Below are 22,490 nucleotides of genomic sequence, written 5' to 3'. Positions count from 1 at the left end.
TGGAGACCCAGCCCCTCCAACAAGCCCCATGTCCCAGGAACCGTTAAGAACACTATGAGAGAGGAACTGAACAAAATGCTGGATCTGGGAATTACTCAGCCCTCCCAAAGCCCATGGGCCTCCCCTGTTGTTCTTGGCCCCAAGAAAGACGGCAGCATCCGATTTTGTGTAGACTACCTACGCCTCAGCAATCACATGGTTAGTGATGCCTACCCAATGCCCCATATCCATGACCTGCTGGACCGTCTGCTGGGAGCCCGCTATGTCACTACCCTGGACTTAAACAAGGGCTACTGGCAAATCTCATTAATCGCAGAGGGTCGGGAGCGCTCCGCCTTCATCTCCCCCCTCGGCCTGTTCAAGTTTCTCAAAATGCCCTTTAGAATGAAGAATGCCCTGCCACCTTCCAGCTGTTGTAGGGCTGTCATGACTTTGCCTGAGCCTACCTTGATGATATCGTCATGGTTAGCGAAACCTGGGAAGACCACCTCTGGCATGTGGACCTTGTCCTGGACCAAATTGCAAGGGCCAACCTCACTATCCGGCCAGACAAGTGCCAGAGGGGGGAAACTGTACCCAGAACTGGCTAAAATAGAAGCCATTAAGGGAATGACCCACGCCCAAAACTAAGAAACAAGTTATGGCTTTTCTCGGCAGTGCTAATTATTATTACAAATTTGTTCCCCATTTCAGCATAACTGCAAAGGCACTGATGGACCTCACCAAGAAGGCCATTCCCTGGATGGTAACTTGGACCCCGGCCTACCAGACCTCTTTTGACCTGCTGAAAGAGGCCCTTTCCCATGACCCCGTCCTGGCAGCTCCCAACTACAGCAAAGATTTCTCATGCAGATGGATGCCTCTGCTTATGGTCTGGGGGCCATCCTCAGCTAGGTAAATGAGGAGGGGAAGGAGCACCCTGTGGCCTTCCTTAGCAGGAAACTACTGGACCGGGAGGTAGCCTATGCCACCATAGAGAAGGAGTGTCTGGCCATAGTGTGGGCATTGAAAAAACTTTAACACTATTTGTATGGCTCTCAGGGGATGATGGCCGCCTCTTACGATGGAGCCTGGCCTTACAACCTACAAGCTAGTTACATCGATTGTTGCCATTGCATGGGTGTGCGCAATTTTAAACTGTAACATGCTTGTATCTATATACTCGGCGTAACATCATCATTTATATTTTACAAAAAAATTGAGTTATGTAGTGTGTTTTTTGCATTGAAACTCAAAAAAGTGTATTTTTTCAAACAAATTGTGTTTGTAATACTGCCGCACAAATACCGTGTGACAAAAACATTGCAAAACCCACCAATTTATTCTCTAGGGCTTCTGCTTTGAAAATATATAATGTCTGGAGGTTCTAAGAAATTTTCTAGTAAAAAAATACTGATTGTTACATATAAACAAAAAGAGACAGAAAAGAGCTCTTCAAATGGATATTTATTTATTTAATTATTTATTTATTACAGGTACTTATATAGCACCGTACATTCACATCAGTCCTTAGCCTTCAAGGACCTCTGATCTGTATGCTCATGACCTATTGCCTATGAACCACTGTTACCCTCTAAAGTTCTCAACAAACATTCATACATACATATACTAGGGCCAATTTAAACAGGTGCCAATTAACCTACCAGCATGTCTTTGGAGTGTGGGAGGGAACTGCAGTACCCAGAGGATACACATGAAAGCACAGGGAGAACATGCAAACTCTATGCAGGTAGTGTCCGTGGTTGGGATTCAAACCAAGACCATAGTGCTGCCAGGCAGAAGTTCTAAAGCCTTAGTCAATGATGTCATAAGGCGCTGGGATCAGCTTACTGACCAAATATAGATAATTCCATATATAATCAAGTGACATCACAAGGTGACCTGCTTCTTTGTTTACTTCAGCAGTGGGGGGGAAGCTGAATGTCATTCGGCGTTAGGCATGCAATGGGAGTGGTCGAGTGTCAATGTTTTTTTTTTTTTTGCCTGCAGGTCGGTAGCCATCGATCATCTTCATTTTATTTTCCAATAATTAGAAAGATATCATGTCATAAAAGTAGTTGTCAAACAGCGCAAGAAACACATGGTTTAATAAACAGAGGACATATATTAGGAAACTAGAGAATCTGCTTTCAAACAACTGGGTAATTCAAGTAGAAAGTTTCCAGAATTAATCCGACTATATACAGGTAATAAAGTTAGTGGTAGGGCAAAGGGGAAAGGGAGGCTAGAGAGGGATGAAAAAGGAGGGTCAGGGATCCTGATAAATGGGAAAGGGAAGAAAACCAGTGTTCATAAACCCAATAATCATACAGAACAAATGTTGCTAAAAACATGACAAACGTAGTAGGGCGAATAAGGAGTAGTCTCAACTAGCCCCGGAGAACAGAAAAATAAAAGGGGGGATAGTACAATGTAAAAAAAAAAGGGTAGACAGGAATGAGGGAAAGAGAGGGTCAAATCGGGAGATATCAAGGCACAGAAATGTATTGAATCCACGGGTCCCACGTTTTATCAAATTTGTTAGTATTGTTGTGTAGAATACAGGTGAAAATGTCATTAATCATGATCCAATTCAATTTATTCTTAACATATTCAAGCGGAATAATTGATCTCTTCCAGTGTTTAGCAATAGTGATTCTTGCTGCTGACAGCATATAACTGAGTAATTTAAGAGATTTATGAAAGAGGGCCGTCTCCAGGGATCTACGAACATTCATCCCCGTCACTGTGTAGATGAAGTTAAACATGTGGATCCAAAATCTGGTTGCATTGGACATTGCCACCAAACGTGAAGCATGGAGGCCATCTAGTCGCAATCCTGAAACACATCGGTGAGGCAGATGGATGCATCCTCGCAGTCCGGGTTGGGACCAAATACCATTGCAAAAGTGTTTTGTAATTTGTTTCAATTAAGGTGGTATTGATGGAAACTTTAGATGATGCCAAAGCTATGTCTTGCCAATCAGATTGTGATTAACATTCAGGTCCTGTTCCCAGTGATCCATATAGGGAAGTTTATAACTATGATCAGTAAGAAGGGCGTACACCGTAGAAATACAGCCTCTAGAGAAATTTCTGTTCTGGCATGGAAGTTTGAAATCGGTAAGCATGGGTGGTCCATCTAATAACACAATTTTCAAAACAAAATGGGTTTCCTGTAGAGCAAATATATCAGCACCAAGAGACTTATAACGAGAAAAAACCTGGAGGAGCCCAATCCGTGCACATTATGGGAAAGTAAGCAAATAGCACCACTATTAGATCTTAAAGTAGACATTGAAAAAAATCAAAGCAGCTATAGTAAGACCCACACACCCACCAATGGGAGATACTGAGTATCCAAGATCTAATAGGAGATCCCGAAATGACCCTCAAAATAGAAACTATGAAAAAAAGTAAGAAAGAGAAAGATAGAAAGGAAAAGAGACAAAAGATACAGAGCCCACAAAATGGCCAGCATCAAACCAGGTGGCAGAATAACAATATGCAACATAAAACAGTAAAGCAACAGGTATCCCAGACACGAGGTCAAGGACTGGAAGAGTCTCCACCAAAGCGAAGCAATAGGAGAGTCTTTCGATTAGGGAGACCGCATAGACTCTTCCCGGGACCATGGGGTTTACATACGACATATACATTAAAGGTTCCCAACAACGGAAAACGAATGTATCCAGCATATAAACAGTCAAGCCAATAAACAGTTTAAGGTCAATATGACTATGGTGCAAAACATACAAAAACAACTCAAAAACTGGCGGAGGCCAATGCCCCAGAAAGGGACCTCGAAGAGGTCCCTCCAAACAGAAAGTCAACTAGTAACCAGCAGAGTTCTTAGGCAGCCTGACATGGGGTAGCAGGTTTTTTCTTCCTGGGAGAGGAGGACCACAGAGGTGAAAGTGGGGGAGGATAGAAAAAGGAGTAGGATTTGCCATTGTAAGAAAATTGTAGGTGAAATGCATAGTTCCATCTATAGCAGATGTCTCGTTGGATCCGCAAAGACTTGAATCTTGTATCTGTCTACTTCCAAATATGGATATTCCCTGGCGTGTCGCATCACCGCTTCCTTAATTCTTAAAAAATTAGGTTTAACGATAACATCCCGAGGATGCCCATCTGGTTTTAAGGGGACCAGAGCTCTGTGGATACGGTCTATTTCCATGTGGATTTCGTCAGTATCCGGCACTGCTGATTGTATAAGGCAGTGGGCAACTGAAGAGATATCTGTAACCGTCTAATCCAGAAATTGTACTGGTGGGTGTGGTTCTCAAGATCATCTATTTTAGTATAAGCTTCATCTAGGCGATCTTGTAGGTTGGCAATCCTGCTGGAATTCTGAGACACTCTGTGAATGGTATCATTAACTTTAGATTCAATGTTCTCCAGACGTTTGCCAATCTCCCTAAAATCCTGTTTCAGGTCAGAGGCCAATTTAGTGGTAGCTTTTTCCAATTCCCTCTGAAGTAAATCAGCAAAATGAGCAATAAGAATGGAATCCCCTGAATAGTGCGGGGGCACAGATGGATAAGCAGGAGAGTCCACTGGACAATCAGGAGCTGAATCATGGCCGCTGCTTTGGCTGATGAATATATCAGCCATTTCCCTATCCAGCAGGGAAGAAGCCTGGGAATCATGGCCTGGTGACAGGGCTGCAGCCTGAGATGGAGACGTGGCAAGACTAGAGAGAGACCTGGGAGGAGCAGGAAGAACACTCATGTGAGCCAGGGAGCCAGGAGAGCCATCACTTTGTGTCCCAGGGCTAGAGGAGGAGGGTTGGGTCCACTGTGGTGGAGGCTTTGATCCCTCTGCAGCTGAAGAGCTCCGGGAGCCAGTGCCAGTCGCCATCTTGCCGCCCCCTCCCTTCTTTACCACGGCAGTGCGGGAGCTGCCCGTAGACTTTCCAGATGGACAGGTGGGCATTGGGAGGTCCCCCACATCCTCCGCAATTAGGCCAGGTAAGTGGCGGGGAGGAATGGGGTCAGGAGCTGCTGTTTATACCCCTTAAGGCGCCGGGAATGTGTGGAGCGATTAACACTGCATCCACTCTGGCCGCCTGCGCATGTGCACTCCTCCGATCATCTTCATTTTAAATGTTTTTTGGTCAAAAACTGTGTTTGTATTTTCAGGCGCACTATGTATACCTTACTTATTCACATGGAGGAACTGGGATCTATCTGAGTTTACATTCTGCTGACAGCAGTGATGAGTCACTGGTTGTTAAAGATGCCACCGGGTGCCCTTTCCATAATAACCAGCTGTGCACTGGTTGTTAAGGACATAAGTGATCTTATGTAAACCAGCCATGGAGTTTTTGAGCAAGTGTAGATTCATGTAAATTGAGATAATTGGGCTGCATAAAACCTACTTCATTTTCTTCTACAAATGCATTGTGTAGGATTAGTATAGAGTTATAGAAATATGGGTAATTTATTCATTTTAATTACACAGAGTAGCTCTTGCAAAGATATTTTAAGGTCAGATCAATCTTTTAAATCACCTGTAATTTTATTAGACAGTAGGAATATAGAGTTAACAGTACATAGATTGTTGTTTGCTTTGGAGAGTTTAAAGCCAAGACGATCTAATAAGATCCCCACTTTAAATCAAAATTTAGCTATTCAAGTTAGGTTATGTACTTTTGCATTTAAAGGCTCATTGGAGGATTATCTGTTTATATTGTTTACATCTGAAGGATTAGTGAGAAAGGTGTGATGGTCATCAAAATGTAATTGGCAAAAAGTAAACATTTATGGTTGCTGATACTTCATTTATTGATAGTGTGATATTATTCTATGGGTATAAGGAATAAAATAGGGGAAGAGATAGCTCTGGATAATGCAATGTTATTTTATCAGGTTTATAGCCTCTAATGAGGGATTTTGGTTGTAAAAGATATACAGATTTTAGAAATACGTTGTCAATTTTTAATTTCTGAAGAATTTAAAGACTGCTGAATACACTGTTGAGGTCAAGGTAGAGAAGCCTGGTATAACAATTAGGTTTTTCTGTCGTATAGAAGACTTTGGATGTGGGAAGTGGAGGTGATTTAATGAAAGCAAATAGACTGTTCACTTTGCAAGGGGCTTTTACAATGGCATTTTCCTTTAGTTTAGGAAATGAGGTGAAGTTTTGTTGGTGTCTTTCATCCATTTATGGGCAAGCCAAAAATACTGTTATTTTGCCTTGCATGTCATTGGGTGTTCTTTGCAAATACCCATGCAAAGTGAACATCCTATTTTTCATTAGCATATCAACTCCTGTGGGTAGGGTTTGACCTGTGGGGGTTTTTTTACTAAAGCTGGAGAGTCCAAAATCAGACTCCCTTCTGCATAGAAACCAATCAGCTTCCAGGTTTCATTGCCAAAGCTTCATTAAACAAGCTGAGGTTAGAAGCTGATTGGTTTCTATGCAGAAGGGAGTCTGATTTTGGACTCTCCAGCTTTAATAAATAAACCCTGTGATGTCTAGGCACAAAACCTGCCCATCATATGCTAACAACTTTCTAAGAATGTAATAAACCTATTAGCATGTCGTTTAGTATAGATATTATGGGATGGGTTATAAATGTGCACAGTTACAGTGGTCCTTGTTGGACTTGGGTTTTTTATAATTTTGTAAGCAATGTTTGCTTCGCTAAAGAGGTCTCCAGCTTTTAATTGAGACAACCAAGTGGAGAGCTAATAGAGTGAAGAATATTTTTTATAGTTTAGATAGATGAAACCATCTAGTGCATATACGCTCTTTCTGTATTGAACTGTGTTGTAATTGTACAGTCCCCTTTTATTGTAAAGCGCTGCACAAAAGGTTGGCGCTATATAAATCCTGTATAATTACATTAATGTTTGAGTTCATTAATCTGTAGCACAGGGGTGGACTGACAACTCATGGGGCCCCCGAGCAATAGGAAATCATGGGGCCCCTGTGTCCTCACCCACACTCAAACCACACCCAAAAAAGCCTATGAAAGGTACCAGGGGCATTTCATGGGGGCCCCCTACTGACCCCGGGCCCTCGGGCAGTGCCCGAGTGGCTAAATGGTCAGTTGGCCCCTGCTGTAGCATAACATGTAACATAACAACATAACATGTTGGTAAAGCCTTATCCCAGCCAAAATAATAAACAAAAAGATCAGCACAAGGGATATAACTTACAGTCAGTAGAATGTGTCCCTTGTACTGATGCCTCTTCTTTTCTCCTTCGTCCATGCCCATGCCTCCACCTCTGCCACTAATCTTCTGGTGCTGCAAAGGTTAATAAAACTATACCCACCCTTTTCCCCAGCTGCTCCATTCATAGAAGCTGTACTACAGCTTCTATGAATGGAAAGCGATCTGTGAATGGAGGATGGGCAGATGATTGAAAGGTCTGCCTACTCCATTTATAGATTGTGTTTAATTTATAGATGCTGCAGTATGATCATCTGAATGGAGCAGCTGGGCAGAAAGGGCAGCCATGGTCAGGGTCTCTTGATGAGAGTCAGTGGCAGCCATTTAGCAATGGAAGATTGCAGTGGTAAGTGCATAGGTAGCAGAGGATTACATCTAAAAGAAGAGGCATCAGCAAAAGGGACATGTCCTTCTGGCTGTACATTATGTCCCTTGTGCTGATTTTTCTGCTTTTTATTTTGGCTGCACTTAGGCTTTAATGTGTTATATATCGTGTAAAATAGATTTTCCCTTTAGTCACTATCCTTTCTGGACCTTAACCACTTAGCTTTCCTTAGACTGATAAAAAAAAAAATAAGGGAAATTGTGGAACTGAGAGGTACATACAGTAAGGCACGTCAATAGCACTACTAAGCAGAAATACAAATCTTTAAGTGTAGTAGAAAAAATATGCCTTCCCCAATGTATATATAAATAAAATAATACAAATTTTTACACAATAAGATTATGTATATTAATATGATCATTTTCATTTGTTAATCTTTTATTTCATTAAAATTGCCAGTCCCTTGAAAGCAAAAACAATTCTATTCCAACATAGAAAGACTGAATCTGGTCAGTCAGCATACTGTATGCTAATATTTCGCATTTTCATTATAATTTGTTTGGCTCCCTATGGACTAATCATTATAAAATTATCATGAGCTTTCAAGAAGAAGCATTACAGATATAAGATTTTGCATTTCTTGGTTGAATCTTTTTAATGTACATAAACAGTTGGAATTCCTGTACCTGCTGAGGAATAGTGGTTCGTTATTTCATAGTTTGTGGTCTAGCAAAATTTTGTTATATAAACAGTATATATATATATATATATATATTTACATCCCTTTAACCCAGCGGTTCTCAACCTGGGGGTCGCGACCCCTTTGGGGGTCGAACGACCATTTCACAGGGGTCGCCTAAGACCATCGGAAAACACATATTTCCGATGGTCTTAGGAACCGAGACACCGCTCCTGTCTCAGGCGATCTGTGGGCGGGATGATATGCTGCCCCTGTAACCTGGCCACACCTCCGGGATCACTCAACAGCTCCGCCTCCTCGCCGCTGATTGGCCACCGGAACTGTAGCTCAGGAGAGGCACACAGGCGGCCAATCACCGGCGAGGAGGTGGAGCTTGGAGAGGAGGAGCCGAGCGGCAGCGCGCGGAGATCAAAGAAGATCGAGGGAGCTGCAGGAGCGAGTGAAGAGAGAGGCCAGAGAAGGAAGACAGCTGACAGGTAAGTGCAAATTTTGCTGCTGCAGCCAGGTATGCAGGCTGTAGATGGGAGAGGGAGAGAGCGAGCCCAGGCTGGAGCAGGAGTCAGCAAGGTAAGTATCATTGGTGTCAGTGGAAGGGATAGTGCCCCATCATTTGTGTCACTAATACCAACGATGGGGCACTATTCCTCCCCCCACTGACACCAACGATGGGGCACTATTCCTCCCCCCACTGACACCAAGAATGGGGCACTATTCCTCCCCCCACCGACACCAACGATGGGACACTATTTCCCCCCCCCGACTGACACCAATGATGGGTCACTCCCCCCCCACTGACACCAATGATGGCTCACTATTCCCCCCCCTGACCCCAATGATGGGGCACTATTCCCCCCTCCACCACACTGACACCAATGATGGGGCACTATTCCTCCCACTGACACCAATGATGGGGCACTATTCCTCCCACTGATACCAATGATGGGGCACTATTCCTCCCACTGACACCAATGATGGGGCACTATTCCTCCCACTGACACCAATGATGGGGCACTATTCCTCCCACTGATACCAATGATGGGGCACTATTCCTCCCACTGACACCAATGATGAGGCACTATTCCTCCCAATGACACCCACAATGGGGCACTATTCCTCCCACTGACACCCACAATGGGGCACTATTCCTCCCACTGACACCCACAATGGGGCACTATTCCTCCCACTGACACCCATGATGGGGCACTATTCCTCCCACTGACACCCACGATGGGGCACTATTCCTCCCACTGACACCCACGATGGGGCACTATTCCTCCCACTGACACCAATGATGGGGCACTATTCCACCCACTGATACCAATGATGGGGCACTATTCCTCCCACTGATACCAATGATGGGGCACTATTCCTCCCACTGACACCAATGATGGGGCACTATTCCTTCCACTGACATCAATGATGGGGCACTATTCCTCCCACTGATACCAATGATGGGGCACTATTCCTCCCACTGATACCAATGATGGGGCACTATTCCTCCCACTGATACCAATGATGGGGCACTATTCCTCCCACTGATACCAATGATGGGACACTATTCCTCCCACTGATGCCAATGATGGGGCACTATTCCTCCCACTGATGCCAATGATGGGGCACTATTCCTCCCACTGACACCAATGATGGGACACTATTCCTCCCACTAATGCCAATGATGGGGCACTATTCCTCCCACTGACACCAATGATGGGGCACTATTCCTCCCACTGATACCAACGATGGGACACTATTCCTCCCACTGACACCAATGATGGGGCACTATTCCTCCCACTGATACCAATGATGGGGCACTATTCCTCCCACTGACACCAATGATGAGGCACTATTCCTCCCAATGACACCCACAATGGGGCACTATTCCTCCCACTGACACCCACAATGGGGCATTATTCCTCCGACTGACACCCACAATGGGGCACTATTCCTCCCACTGACACCCACAATGGGGCACTATTCCTCCCACTGACACCCACAATGGGGCACTATTCCTCCCACTGACACCCACAATGGGGCACTATTCCTCCCACTGACACCAATGATGGGGCACTATTCCACCCACTGATACCAATGATGGGGCACTATTCCTCCCACTGATACCAATGATGGGGCACTATTCCTCCCACTGACACCAATGATGGGGCACTATTCCTCCCACTGATACCAATGATGGGGCACTATTCCTCCCACTGACACCAATGATGGGGCACTATTCCTCCCACTGACACCAATGATGAGGCACTATTCCTCCCACTGACACCAATGATGGGGCACTATTCCTCCCACTGATACCAATGATGGGGCACTATTCCTCCCACTGACACCAATGATGGGGCACTATTCCTCCCACTGACACCAATGATGAGGCACTATTCCTCCCAATGACACCCACAATGGGACACTATTCCTCCCACTGACACCCACGATGGGGCACTATTCCTCCCACTGACACCCACGATGGGGCACTATTCCTCCCACTGACACCAATGATGGGGCACTATTCCTCCCACTGATACCAATGATGGGGCACTATTCCTCCCACTGATACCAATGATGGGGCACTATTCCTCCCACTGACACCAATGATGGGGCACTATTCCTCCCACTGACACCAATGATGGGGCACTATTCCTCCCACTGACACCAATGATGAGGCACTATTCCTCCCAATGACACCCACAATGGGGCACTATTCCTCCCAATGACACCCACAATGGGGCACTATTCCTCCCACTGACACCCACAATGGGGCACTATTCCTCCCACTGACACCCACAATGGGGCACTATTCCTCCCACTGACACCCACAATGGGGCACTATTCCTCCCACTGACACCCACAATGGGGCACTATTCCTCCCACTGACACCCACGATGGGGCACTATTCCTCCCACTGACACCCATGATGGGGCACTATTCCTCCCACTGACACCCACGATGGGGCACTATTCCTCCCACTGACACCCACGATGGGGCACTAATCCTCCCACTGACACCAATGATTGGGCACTATTCCTCCCACTGACACCAATGATGGGGCACTATTCCTCCCACTGACACCAATGATGGGGCACTATTCCTTCCACTGACATCAATGATGGGGCACTATTCCTCCCACTGATACCAATGATGGGGCACTATTCCTCCCACTGATACCAATGATGGGGCACTATTCCTCCCACTGATACCAATGATGGGGCACTATTCCTCCCACTGATACCAATGATGGGACACTATTCCTCCCACTGATGCCAATGATGGGGCACTATTCCTCCCACTGATGCCAATGATGGGGCACTATTCCTCCCACTGACACCAATGATGGGACACTATTCCTCCCACTAATGCCAATGATGGGGCACTATTCCTCCCACTGACACCAATGATGGGGCACTATTCCTCCCACTGATACCAACGATGGGACACTATTCCTCCCACTGACACCAACGATGGGGCACTATTCCTCCCACTGACACCAATGATGGGACACTATTCCTCCCACTGATACCAATGATGGGACACTATTCCTCCCACTGACACCAACGATGGGGCACTATTCCTCCCACTGATACCAACGATGGGGCACTATTCATCCCACTGACATCAGTGATGGGGCGCTAGTCCTCCCACTGCAAAATTACAGTTATGAAGTAGCAGCGAAAATAATTTTATGGTTGGGGGTCACCACAACATGAGGAACTGTATTAAGGGGTCGAGGCATTAGAAAGGTTGAGAACCACTGCTTTAACCCCTTCAATACTGGGCACTTTTACCCCCTTCCTGCCCAGGCCAATTTTGAGGTTTCAGAGCGCTCACACTTTGAATGACAATTGTGCAGTTATGCAACACTGTACCCAAATTACATTTTTATCATTTTGTCCACACAGCTAGAGCTTTCTTTTGGTGGTATTTAATCACCTCTGGGGTTTTTATTTTTTGCTAAATTAACAAAAAAAAGACCAAAATTTTGAAATAAAACTCACGTTCTTTTTTGTTTCTGTTATAAACGTTTGCAAATAAATAATTGTTCTTCATAAATTTAGGACAATATGTATTAATATCACAAACTGTGGGATATATCTGAAAATTGATCAGTCCTGAAGTACTGACAGCCAATCTGATTTCTTGAGGCCCAAAAATATCAAAACAGTACCGATATCCCCCAAATGACCCCTTTTTGCAAAGTAGACAGTCCGCCATATTTCATAAGAGGCATGGCAAGTTTTTTGAAGTTGTAATTTATTTGACATAATTTTAAGTGAAGAAATTTAAAAAAATGTTTTCACAAATTTTTTTTTACATACTGTCATCAGTGCATTACAGCATAATCATATAACTGGTGTGGCAATGATCAGTGACACTGACTGGTGACAGTACAAAAAAACATTATCTCTTTTTTTCAATTTTTTTTAATTTGTTTTTTATTTTTTATAAAAAATGTTTTCTTTTTTTTAAGATTTTTTTTTCATCTTACACTATGCCCAAAGTAGTATAATGTTACCATAGTAACATTGTACTACTTTGGGGAAGTGAGCAGTTTTTTGTTTTTGTTTTTTTTGTGATTAGCTGTGATTGGCCATGGCTAATCACATGATACAGATAGGCTGTGATTGGCCCAGCCTGTGCATGTGATCACTGTGACCATTCACAGCTGGACACACTTGTATACAATGGATGGCATGAAAGGAAGCCATCCATTGTATACAACTGTCACGTGACCTGCTGTGATTGGTCACAGCAGGTCACATGGTACTGGCAACAGAGCCGGTGCACAGATCTGTCATCAGCCGTGTCCGAGGTACACAGTTGGTGACAGATCTCGCCACAGTGCTGCCCTGCAGGCACGCACAATGTGTGATCCGGGAAGGACGTCATATGATGCCCTCCCGGAGAGACGAGAGGCGGGAAGTAGCTAAGCAACAGAGCGCAGACTTGCCTGAGTTGATCTTTTTATTTCACTTTCAATAATTAATATATATATTTCCAAATTAACTGGAGAGTGCAAAATCTGTTGCAGCTCTGCATAGAAACCTTTCTGTTTTTTTTTGTCAAAGCTTAATTGAACAAGATGAAGTTAGAAGCTGATTGGTTACCATGAACAGTTGAACCAGATTTTGCACGCTCCAGTTTTAGTAAATCAACCCTTTTATGTTGTACCAACATATTTTATTCTTGTTCTGTAATATTTCTGTTATGTTAAAGTTACTGATAATTATTTGTGGTTTAGTCAGGTCTAACAATGTGTGACCCTTTTGGACTTTGACATATCCAGTCTGACTGTCAGAAGTTTTCTAAGCTCTTTCAGGTGCATATATTTTCTTGCTTCTAATTCAGGTCTATTCTTTCTAGCAAGCCCTTTAGTTGTAGCCAAAATATTTCTGCTTTTGCTAACTCATATCATATCCGAGTGTAAATTAATTATTCATGTACACGTAAATTTAGCACAATTTATATGCAGCTTTATTAAAAAATAGATGTTACTGCCCTTGTAAACCAATATACTTTTCGTAGAGATTTTCGAGATGAGCGAGGCTTTCGATTGGTTGATTTTGTTTTTCACATACACACCCTACATTTTACAACCCTATTCCAGGCTGGATTTCTGCATAGAAAACGATTACCTAGAATATTAGGGCTAACACCCAGCTGCCTACACACTGTTGTCAAGGTCCTACCTTTTCCCAGAGGTTATGTTACTTCATGTGCTAGCATCCATCTTGGATTTCTGCTGAGCATGATGGGAATCTTTTATGCCTTCAGGTCTCTGAGGTCCATCCCCCAGAGGGGTGTGGCTGAGTACATATAAGCCTGGGATCTGCACATGCTCTTTGCACTTGTGTCTTGTGTCTTTGTCTTGCTACAGCTCTGTGTATACGCTCGTGACTCTTCTGGTATTCTGACTCGGCTTGTGACTAAGACCATTCTCTGTGTTTCCCTTTGATCTGACCTTCCGTTGCTGAACCCGGCCCGTGACCTGTGATTCTCTGTCTACTGTTCTGTACTGTTTTGTCCCGTTGTTATTGACCCGGCTTGTCTGACTACGCTATTGTCATTCTCACCAGCTACACGCCATTGGCGGCGGCCATTACCGCAGCTGGGGTGTCTCGGGGGCCGCGACCTGGTCCCTGGTTGCGTCAAGTCCATCCCCACCATCAGGGGCCCTGGTGAAGGGCAGCCTGGGACTTAGACTCCGCGCCCTGAGGGACTTCAGTCTGTTGGTGGTGGTTGTCGTCAGCCAGTGCGTTACCCTGCCACTAGGCCTACCTGTCCGTTCCACAGCCCTGCCCTGACACTACACAAGTGCCATGAATCCTGACGGTGCAGGTAGGCCTTCACTTCCAATGTTGGTCGCCAGACTGGATCAACAGGATCTCCTGTTGGATCAGTTCGCTCAGGCGTTGCAAACTCTGCTGGCACGCACCACGCACCTTACTCCTGGTGTTATTAGGCCGGTGGTCGCTCCCGCTGCTGTTCCGCTTGCTGTGCCTACCGCCGCGGCTGATGCGGCGCCCGCGGTGTCCAGAGGTATGACTGGTTCCGCCCCTCTTCCACAGCGCTTTGGGGGTGAGCCGAGTCAGTGTCGTGGGTTCCTTAACCAGGTGGGGATTTACTTTGAATTAATCCCCTACGCTTTTCCGACTGAGAGGTCAAAGGTGGGTTTCCTCATCTCACTTCTCTCAGACAAGGCCTTGGCCTGGGCGAATCCCTTATGGGAGAGGAATGACCCAGTGATTCACGAGTTTTCCGGTTTTGTCGATGCCTTCCGTAGGGTATTCGATGTACCGGCTCGCTCCGCCTCGGCTGCCAAGCTGCTCATGTCTATGCATCAGGGTTCACAGACCGTGGCCGAGTACGCCATAGAGTTTCGTACCCTGGCAGCAGAGGTGGGTTGGAACAATGAGGCTCTGGTGGCTGCGTTTTCTCAGGGTCTTTCTGATGCATTGAAGGACGAGATCGCAGCCAAGGAATTGCCTGTGGAGCTGGAAGCACTAATTTCCTTCCTGATCCTGATTGATACTAGGCTCAGGGAGAGGCCTTCACTCAGGGAACGCCTGCGGAGGCCTTCCAATCGACTGGCACCTGCGTTTTCTATCCCACCCATTCCTCCCTCTCCTCCCACGCCTCCTGGGGACAGATTGTCTGGTGGTGAGCCCATGCAGCTGGGGTTTGCTCGCCTTTCCGAGGGAGAGCGGGTCGCTCGGCGTCGGGAGGGTCGCTGCCTGTACTGTGGTCTTGGTGGGCATTTTCGGCAGTCCTGTCCGGTCCGTCCGGGAAACGCTTGCACCTGAGATCCTGTCGGGGACAGATCTTGGGTGGAGTCTCCTCGTCCCCGGCGTTCCGCAGAGATAAGCCACTGATCACCGTTGTCCTCTCTTGGGCGGAGGGCTCGGTGACGGCCCAGGCGTTGGTAGATTCTGGGGCCGGCGGGTTGTTTATGGACAGCTCGTTTGCTGCCCAGCACTCCATTCCCCTGCAGGCTCGAGTTACCCCATTGGTTCTCGAGGCGATAGATGGCAGGCCCCTGCAACCACCGCAGGTTACCCACGAGACTATGCCAGTTGAAGTAGCTGTTGGGGCTGTTCACAGGGAGTTGGCCTGTTTCCAGGTGATTTCTTCTCCGCACTATTCGGTGGTTTTGGGGTATCCCTGGCTCCAGATGCACAATCCAACCTTCAATTGGCAAACTGCCGAGATTCTCTCGTGGTCTCCACAGTGTGGGGCCGGGTGCATCCGTGGGCCGGTTAAGGTGTTGTGTGCCTCCTCGGACTCTGCGTTGCCCACTGATTATGGGGAGTACCAGGACGTGTTTGATAAGGTACGCGCTGGTGCCTTACCTGCTCATCGTCCTTACGACTGCGCCATATCCTTGCAACCCGGTGCCACTCCTCCGCGTGGCAGGGTGTATCCTCTCTCGGTTGCGGAGAATAAGGCCATGGAGGAGTACGTTGCTGATGCACTTTCCCGGGGGCACATTCGTAAGTCTACTTCCCCAGCAGGAGCGGGCTTTTTCTTTGTAAAGAAGAAGGGTGGTGAATTGAGGCCTTGCATCGATTATAGAGGTCTCAATCGAATCACCACTAAGAATGCATACCCGATTCCCTTGATTACTGAGTTGTTCGACCGCCTTAAGGGGGCAACAGTCTTTACCAAACTTGACCTTAGGGCGGCGTACAACCTCGTACGGATCAAACAGGGGGATGAGTGGAAGACCGCGTTTAACACCAGAACCGGGCACTACGAATACCTGGTGATGCCCTTCGGGTTGTGTAACGCGCCCGCAGTGTTTCAGGAATTCATAAATGATGTCCTTCGTGACTTGTTGCAGCAGTGCGTGGTAGTTTACTTGGATGACATCCTGGTTTACTCTGCCTCCATGGAGTCCCATATCCAGGATGTCAAGCAGGTGCTGCAACGATTACGTGAGAACGAACTTTTTTGTAAACTTGAGAAGTGCGAATTCCATCGATCCCAAGTTGCCTTTTTAGGCTACATCATTTCTGCGGAGGGATTCTCCATGGACCCTCAGAAGGTTTCGGCAGTTCTGCAGTGGCCTCGTCCCAATGGTCTTCGGCCCATTCAGCGCTTTTTGGGTTTTGCCAACTACTATCGGAAGTTCATCAGGAACTTCTCCACGCTGGCAAAACCTCTCTCAGACCTAACCAAGAAGGGCAGCAATCCTCACGAGTGGCCACCCGAGGCCATCGTAGCTTTTGAGGCTCTGAAATCCGCCTTCACTTCGGCTCCGATACTGTCTCATCCCAATCCTGGATTGCCCTTCGTCCTTGAGGTTGATGCATCCGAGACGGGAGTAGGCGCTCTCCTGTCTCAACGTCGGTCGCCCGATGGACCCCTACTTCCCTGTGGGTTCTACTCCAGGAAGCTTTCCTCTGCAGAGTGCAACTACCAGATTGGAGATAGGGAGTTGTTGGCAATCATTCTGGCTCTCAAGGAATGGAGGCACCTGCTCGAGGGCTCCGCAGTTCCGGTCCTCATTCTTACCGATCATAAGAACCTGACTTATCTTTCGGAGGCCAAAAGATTGACACCCCGTCAGGCCAGATGGGCCTTGTTCTTGTCGCGGTTCAACTATGTGGTCTCCTATTTGCCTGGTTCCAAGAATGTCAGGGCTGATGCATTATCGCGGCAATACTCTGAGTTGTCCAGGGAGGACTCTGAGCCAACCTCGGTCATACCTCCGGATCATATCCTGGCTGCCATTCGTACCAGTCTGACTTCTCCCCTTGGGGAGCAGATTTTGGCGGCTCAAACTGACGCTCCTCCCGAGAGACCGGAGGGTAGATGTTTTGTACCCGAGGGGTTGCGCACCCGTCTGCTGCGTACCTACCATAACTCCAAAACTGCCGGGCATCCAGGGAGGAACCAGTTGTCTTGGGTCGTCTCTCGGTTGTTCTGGTGGCCAACTCTCCGTGCCGACATCGCCTCTTATGTAGCGGCATGTTCGATCTGTGCCCAGAATAAATCTCCACGGCATCTTCCAATGGGTCTTCTGCAACCCATTCCCAATGGGGAGCGTCCTTGGTCACACCTGGGCATGGACTTTATTGTAGACCTCCCTGTGTCTTGGGGCCATACGGTCATCCTCATGGTCGTCGATCGTTTTTCCAAAATGTGCCATTGTATTCCACTCAGGAAATTACCAACAGCGCAAGAACTGGCCACGATCTTTTCCAGGGAGATTTTTCGCCTGCATGGGTTGCCCAAGGTGATTGTCTCGGACCGCGGGAGTCAGTTCGTGTCCAGATTCTGGCGCGCCTTCTGCTCCCAGTTGGGCATTAGTCTCTCCTTTTCTTCAGCCTACCACCCGCAGTCCAATGGGGCTGCGGAGCGTTCCAATCAGGCCTTAGAACAATTCCTTCGGTGTTATATCTCGGACCATCAGGACGATTGGGTCGATCTCCTGCCTTGGGCAGAGTTTGCCAGGAACTCAGCGGTCAACTCCTCCTCTGGGATGTCCCCCTTCATGGCCAACTATGGGTACCAACCCGCGGTATTCCCTGAGAGGTTCTCACCACAGGACATTCCGGCTGTGGAGAACCATCTTGCTGCCCTGCGTTCTTCATGGGGGCAGATCCAGAGGGCTTTGAGGGACTCGGCTCAGCGTCAGAAGTTCCAGGCTGATCGCAGACGGTTGCCCGCTCCTTCATACCAGGTCGGCGATCGGGTGTGGTTGTCTACTCGTAACCTCAATCTTCGGGTGCCCACACCCAAACTAGCTCCCCGTTTTGTCGGTCCTTTTCGCATTCTCCGCAAGGTGAATCCGGTGGCCTATGCCCTTGCCCTTCCACCTGGGATGCGGATCTCCAATATCTTTCATGTATCACTGTTGAAACCTCTGATCTGCAATCGCTTTACTACCTCTCTGCCTCGGCCCCGTCCCATTCGGGTTGACGGTCATGAGGAGTATGAGGTGAGCCGGATCCTGGACTCTCGATTGGTGCGCGGCCGATTACAGTTCCTGGTTCATTGGCGTGGTTATGGTCCCGAGGAGCGTTCCTGGGTTCCTTCCGCGGATGTCCATGCTCCTGCCCTCCTCCGCGCGTTTCATACCCGCTTTCCTCAGAAACCTTTTGTTGAGCCGCGGAGGGGGAGGGGCCCTTGAGGAGGAGGTACTGTCAAGGTCCTACCTTTTCCCAGAGGTTATGTTACTTCATGTGCTAGCATCCATCTTGGATTTCTGCTGAGCATGATGGGAATCTTTTATGCCTTCAGGTCTCTGAGGTCCATCCCCCAGAGGGGTGTGGCTGAGTACATATAAGCCTGGGATCTGCACATGCTCTTTGCACTTGTGTCTTGTGTCTTTGTCTTGCTACAGCTCTGTGTATACGCTCGTGACTCTTCTGGTATTCTGACTCGGCTTGTGACTAAGACCATTCTCTGTGTTTCCCTTTGATCTGACCTTCCGTTGCTGAACCCGGCCCGTGACCTGTGATTCTCTGTCTACTGTTCTGTACTGTTTTGTCCCGTTGTTATTGACCCGGCTTGTCTGACTACGCTATTGTCATTCTCACCAGCTACACGCCATTGGCGGCGGCCATTACCGCAGCTGGGGTGTCTCGGGGGCCGCGACCTGGTCCCTGGTTGCGTCAAGTCCATCCCCACCATCAGGGGCCCTGGTGAAGGGCAGCCTGGGACTTAGACTCCGCGCCCTGAGGGACTTCAGTCTGTTGGTGGTGGTTGTCGTCAGCCAGTGCGTTACCCTGCCACTAGGCCTACCTGTCCGTTCCACAGCCCTGCCCTGACAACTGTATTGCTGAAGAGAATAGCATATTCTCATATGTAAGAATAAAAAGGTTTAGACTACTCAGTCTGCCAATTCCATTTGACTGTTCAGAAGGCAGGCTCTGTGGAATGCGTGACACAGCAGTGCCTGCTCACAGGGTACTGCCATGGCAAAAAGTTTTGAGAATGCCACAAATATTTATTTTTACAAGGTCTGCTGCTTCTGTGTTTTTAGATCTTTTTGTCAGATGTTACTATGGTATACTGAAGTATAATACAAACATTTCGTAAGTGTCAAAGGCTTTTATTGACAATTATGTTATTAACATTATGTTTATGCAAACAGTCAATATTTGCAGTGCTGACCTTTTTTTTCATGACATTGGCAATTTGCCCTGGCATGCTGTCAATCAACTTCTGGGCCACACCCTGACTGATGGCAGCCCATTCTTGCATAAATAATGCTTGGAGTTTGTCAGAAGTTTGGGGGGGGTTTCTGTTCACCTGCCTCTTGAGGATTGACCCGAATTTCTCAATGGGATTAGGGTCTGGGGAGTTTCCTGGCCATGGATTCAAAACATCGATGTTTTGTTCCCCAAGCCACTTAGCACTTTTGCTTTATGACAAGGTGCTCCATCATGCTGGAAAAGGCATTGTTCGTCATCAAACTGTTGTTGGATGGTTGGGAGAAGTTGCTCTCAGAGGATTGTTTTGTACCTTTCTTTATTCATGGCTGTGTTCTTAGGCAAAATTGTGAGTGAGCCCATTCCCTTGGCTGAGAAACAACCTTGCACATGAATGGTCTCAGGAGGCTTTACTGTTGGCATGATGCAGGACTGAGTGTAGCACTCACCTTTTCTTTTCCGGACAAGGTTTCTTCCGGATGCCCCAAACAATCAGAAAGGGGGATTCATCAGAGAAAAATGACTTTAAGGGGATTAAGGAAAACTATTATTTGTGTCATTGTCAAAAGTTTTGGTCATAGTTGTATAGTGAATATGGGTCACAGAATTCAAGGATGTAAATATCTGAGGATCTTCACAAAGTAACTTTACAAACTTTAAAGTGGTAGTAAACTTTTGTGTGCCCTTTTCACCTATAGGTAAGCTTATAATACAGTTTACCTGTAGGTAAAATGAATATCTCCTAAACATGCACCGTTTAGAAGATATTCCAGAGAACAGCTTCTGGTGACCTCACCAGTACATGTGGTCTGAGGGAATGGCATATCTGTGCCGTTCCTTCAGAGCAATGTGGCATGGCTAGGGCTCCCATGTGCATGCGTGGGAGTGACATCATTTTAACTCGGCCGGAGCCCATGAACCTGGAAGGAAGACCAAGTGAAGATGGAAGCCCTGTGAGTTGGGACAGCGCACTGCTGGAGGGCTTCATTTTAAGGTTAGTATTTCATAATGTGCTAGTATGGGATGCATACTAGCATACTATATTACCTTGCAGGGGGAATTTTTTTGTTTCAATTTGGAGACTTTAATACCACTTTAAGAACATTCAGATTAATATGTAGTATGTTAGAAACAATTGAAATACAATGTAGAAATGAATATGTGATTTTACATTAGCGGATGATTTACCAAAACCAAGGAGTGCAAAATCTGGTGCAGCTGTCCATAGTAGCCATTCAGCTTCTAACTTTAGCTTGTTCAATTAAGCTTTGACAAAACCCCCCCAAAAAACTGGATTGGTTTCTATGCAAAGCTGCACCAGATTTTGCACTCTCCAGTTTTAGTAACGCAACCCAATAGGCTTACATAGAGGGGCTTTCACAGGCTGAAAAAAAACCAAACACCTGTAAAGGTGTAAACCCAGGATGCATGAGGCCTAAAACTGCATGTCCACAGGGTGACAACACTGAAGTGATTTCACTGCAAAAAGAACAGTGCTGTCAAACCAGTGAAGGACGTAGGCAATCAATGGATCTACTGATAGCATCAAAACCATAGTAGCTGGGAGTTACAGTGGGGCTCAAATAAACAGTAAACGCTGTGTTGTTAGTATTGACAGACTGCACCAGATATGTCATTTTTTAATTTACTAAATATTTCCCCAAAACGACTTTTTGATACATTTGTCTTATGGATTGATTTGTTATAGTGATAAATGGACAATCAGGAGAATATACCGAAGTGGAACCCTGTTGTTTGTTTGATGCATATCCCTTGGAGTTAGATTACTTTCTGGAGGGTGATCTGGTTTCTCAGGCTAATGTATAAAAAGTGAGTGAATGTATGGATTATTATTATTCCATATGCTTGGGTTGTATGATCTTGTATATATACTATTTTTGTTCATTAATCACTCCTAGGAGGGTTTTGTTCTTTTCCTTCCCCTGATATCTCCCCATGACCTGAAATGGAATAGATGATTCCATAAATCATATATGTTAATATTAATTTTAATATAAGTATTGTATGTGCTTCTAATATGATTGTGTTTTTTTTTCTCTAAGCACTATGGCAGACAGCCGCACACATCTATTTATGATGTTTATATATAATTTGATTGATAGTTTGATTTTTGTGAATTACATTTTTTAACTGATTGATATATATTATATTGTACTTCTGTCCTCTTTGTAGATGGATTGACCTTCTTTTGCCAAGTAATGTCCTAATGTAACCGCAGTCCTGAAGAAGCAGAATATTCACAAAATGCATAGACCAGTGTTTAAGTTAGGATATGTTTGGTTACAACATGTCCTTTGAATTATTTTATTGTATAAAAGATGGATTTTAGATGTTTGTAATAAAGCATTTTTATTGAACACAATTTTGTGTAAAATTTTATATTAGATCAATGTGAAAATAAAGATTTATACTTTTTTATTAAAATTCAGCCACAATTTGAGTCATTAGAGGTAACCACTGTTTCTCCATTTAGTGGGAAGTTTTTTTCTTTTGTAATAATTTTTTTGTTACAATGACAACTTTACTATAGTGTGTTATTGGAATGGTATATACTTCTTTAATTAATGAACCTCAGGCTTGCTCTCATTAGTCGTTGTAATAAAGCATTGCTTACTATT

At 45.9% G+C, this 22,490-nt stretch overlaps 1 long non-coding RNA gene across 1 annotated transcript in view; it reads left to right on the top strand.

Moving 5' to 3' along the window:
- Positions 1 to 22,234, top strand: part of LOC149466414 (uncharacterized) — an 86,502-nt gene extending 64,268 nt beyond the window's left edge. The window contains exons 2-3 of the long non-coding RNA XR_016312071.1: positions 21,560 to 21,681; positions 22,045 to 22,234. This is a non-coding gene — a long non-coding RNA (uncharacterized LOC149466414). The remainder of the gene's footprint in view (positions 1 to 21,559; positions 21,682 to 22,044) is intronic.
- Positions 22,235 to 22,490: the final 256 nt, after the last annotated feature.

Source organism: Staurois parvus, unplaced genomic scaffold (genome assembly GCF_062004578.1).
Source record: "Staurois parvus isolate SC_StPar_1 unplaced genomic scaffold, SC_StPar_1.0 ptg000130l, whole genome shotgun sequence".
Lineage (NCBI taxonomy): Eukaryota > Metazoa > Chordata > Amphibia > Anura > Ranidae > Staurois > Staurois parvus.
This window is presented reverse-complemented; position numbering and strand designations above follow the sequence as displayed.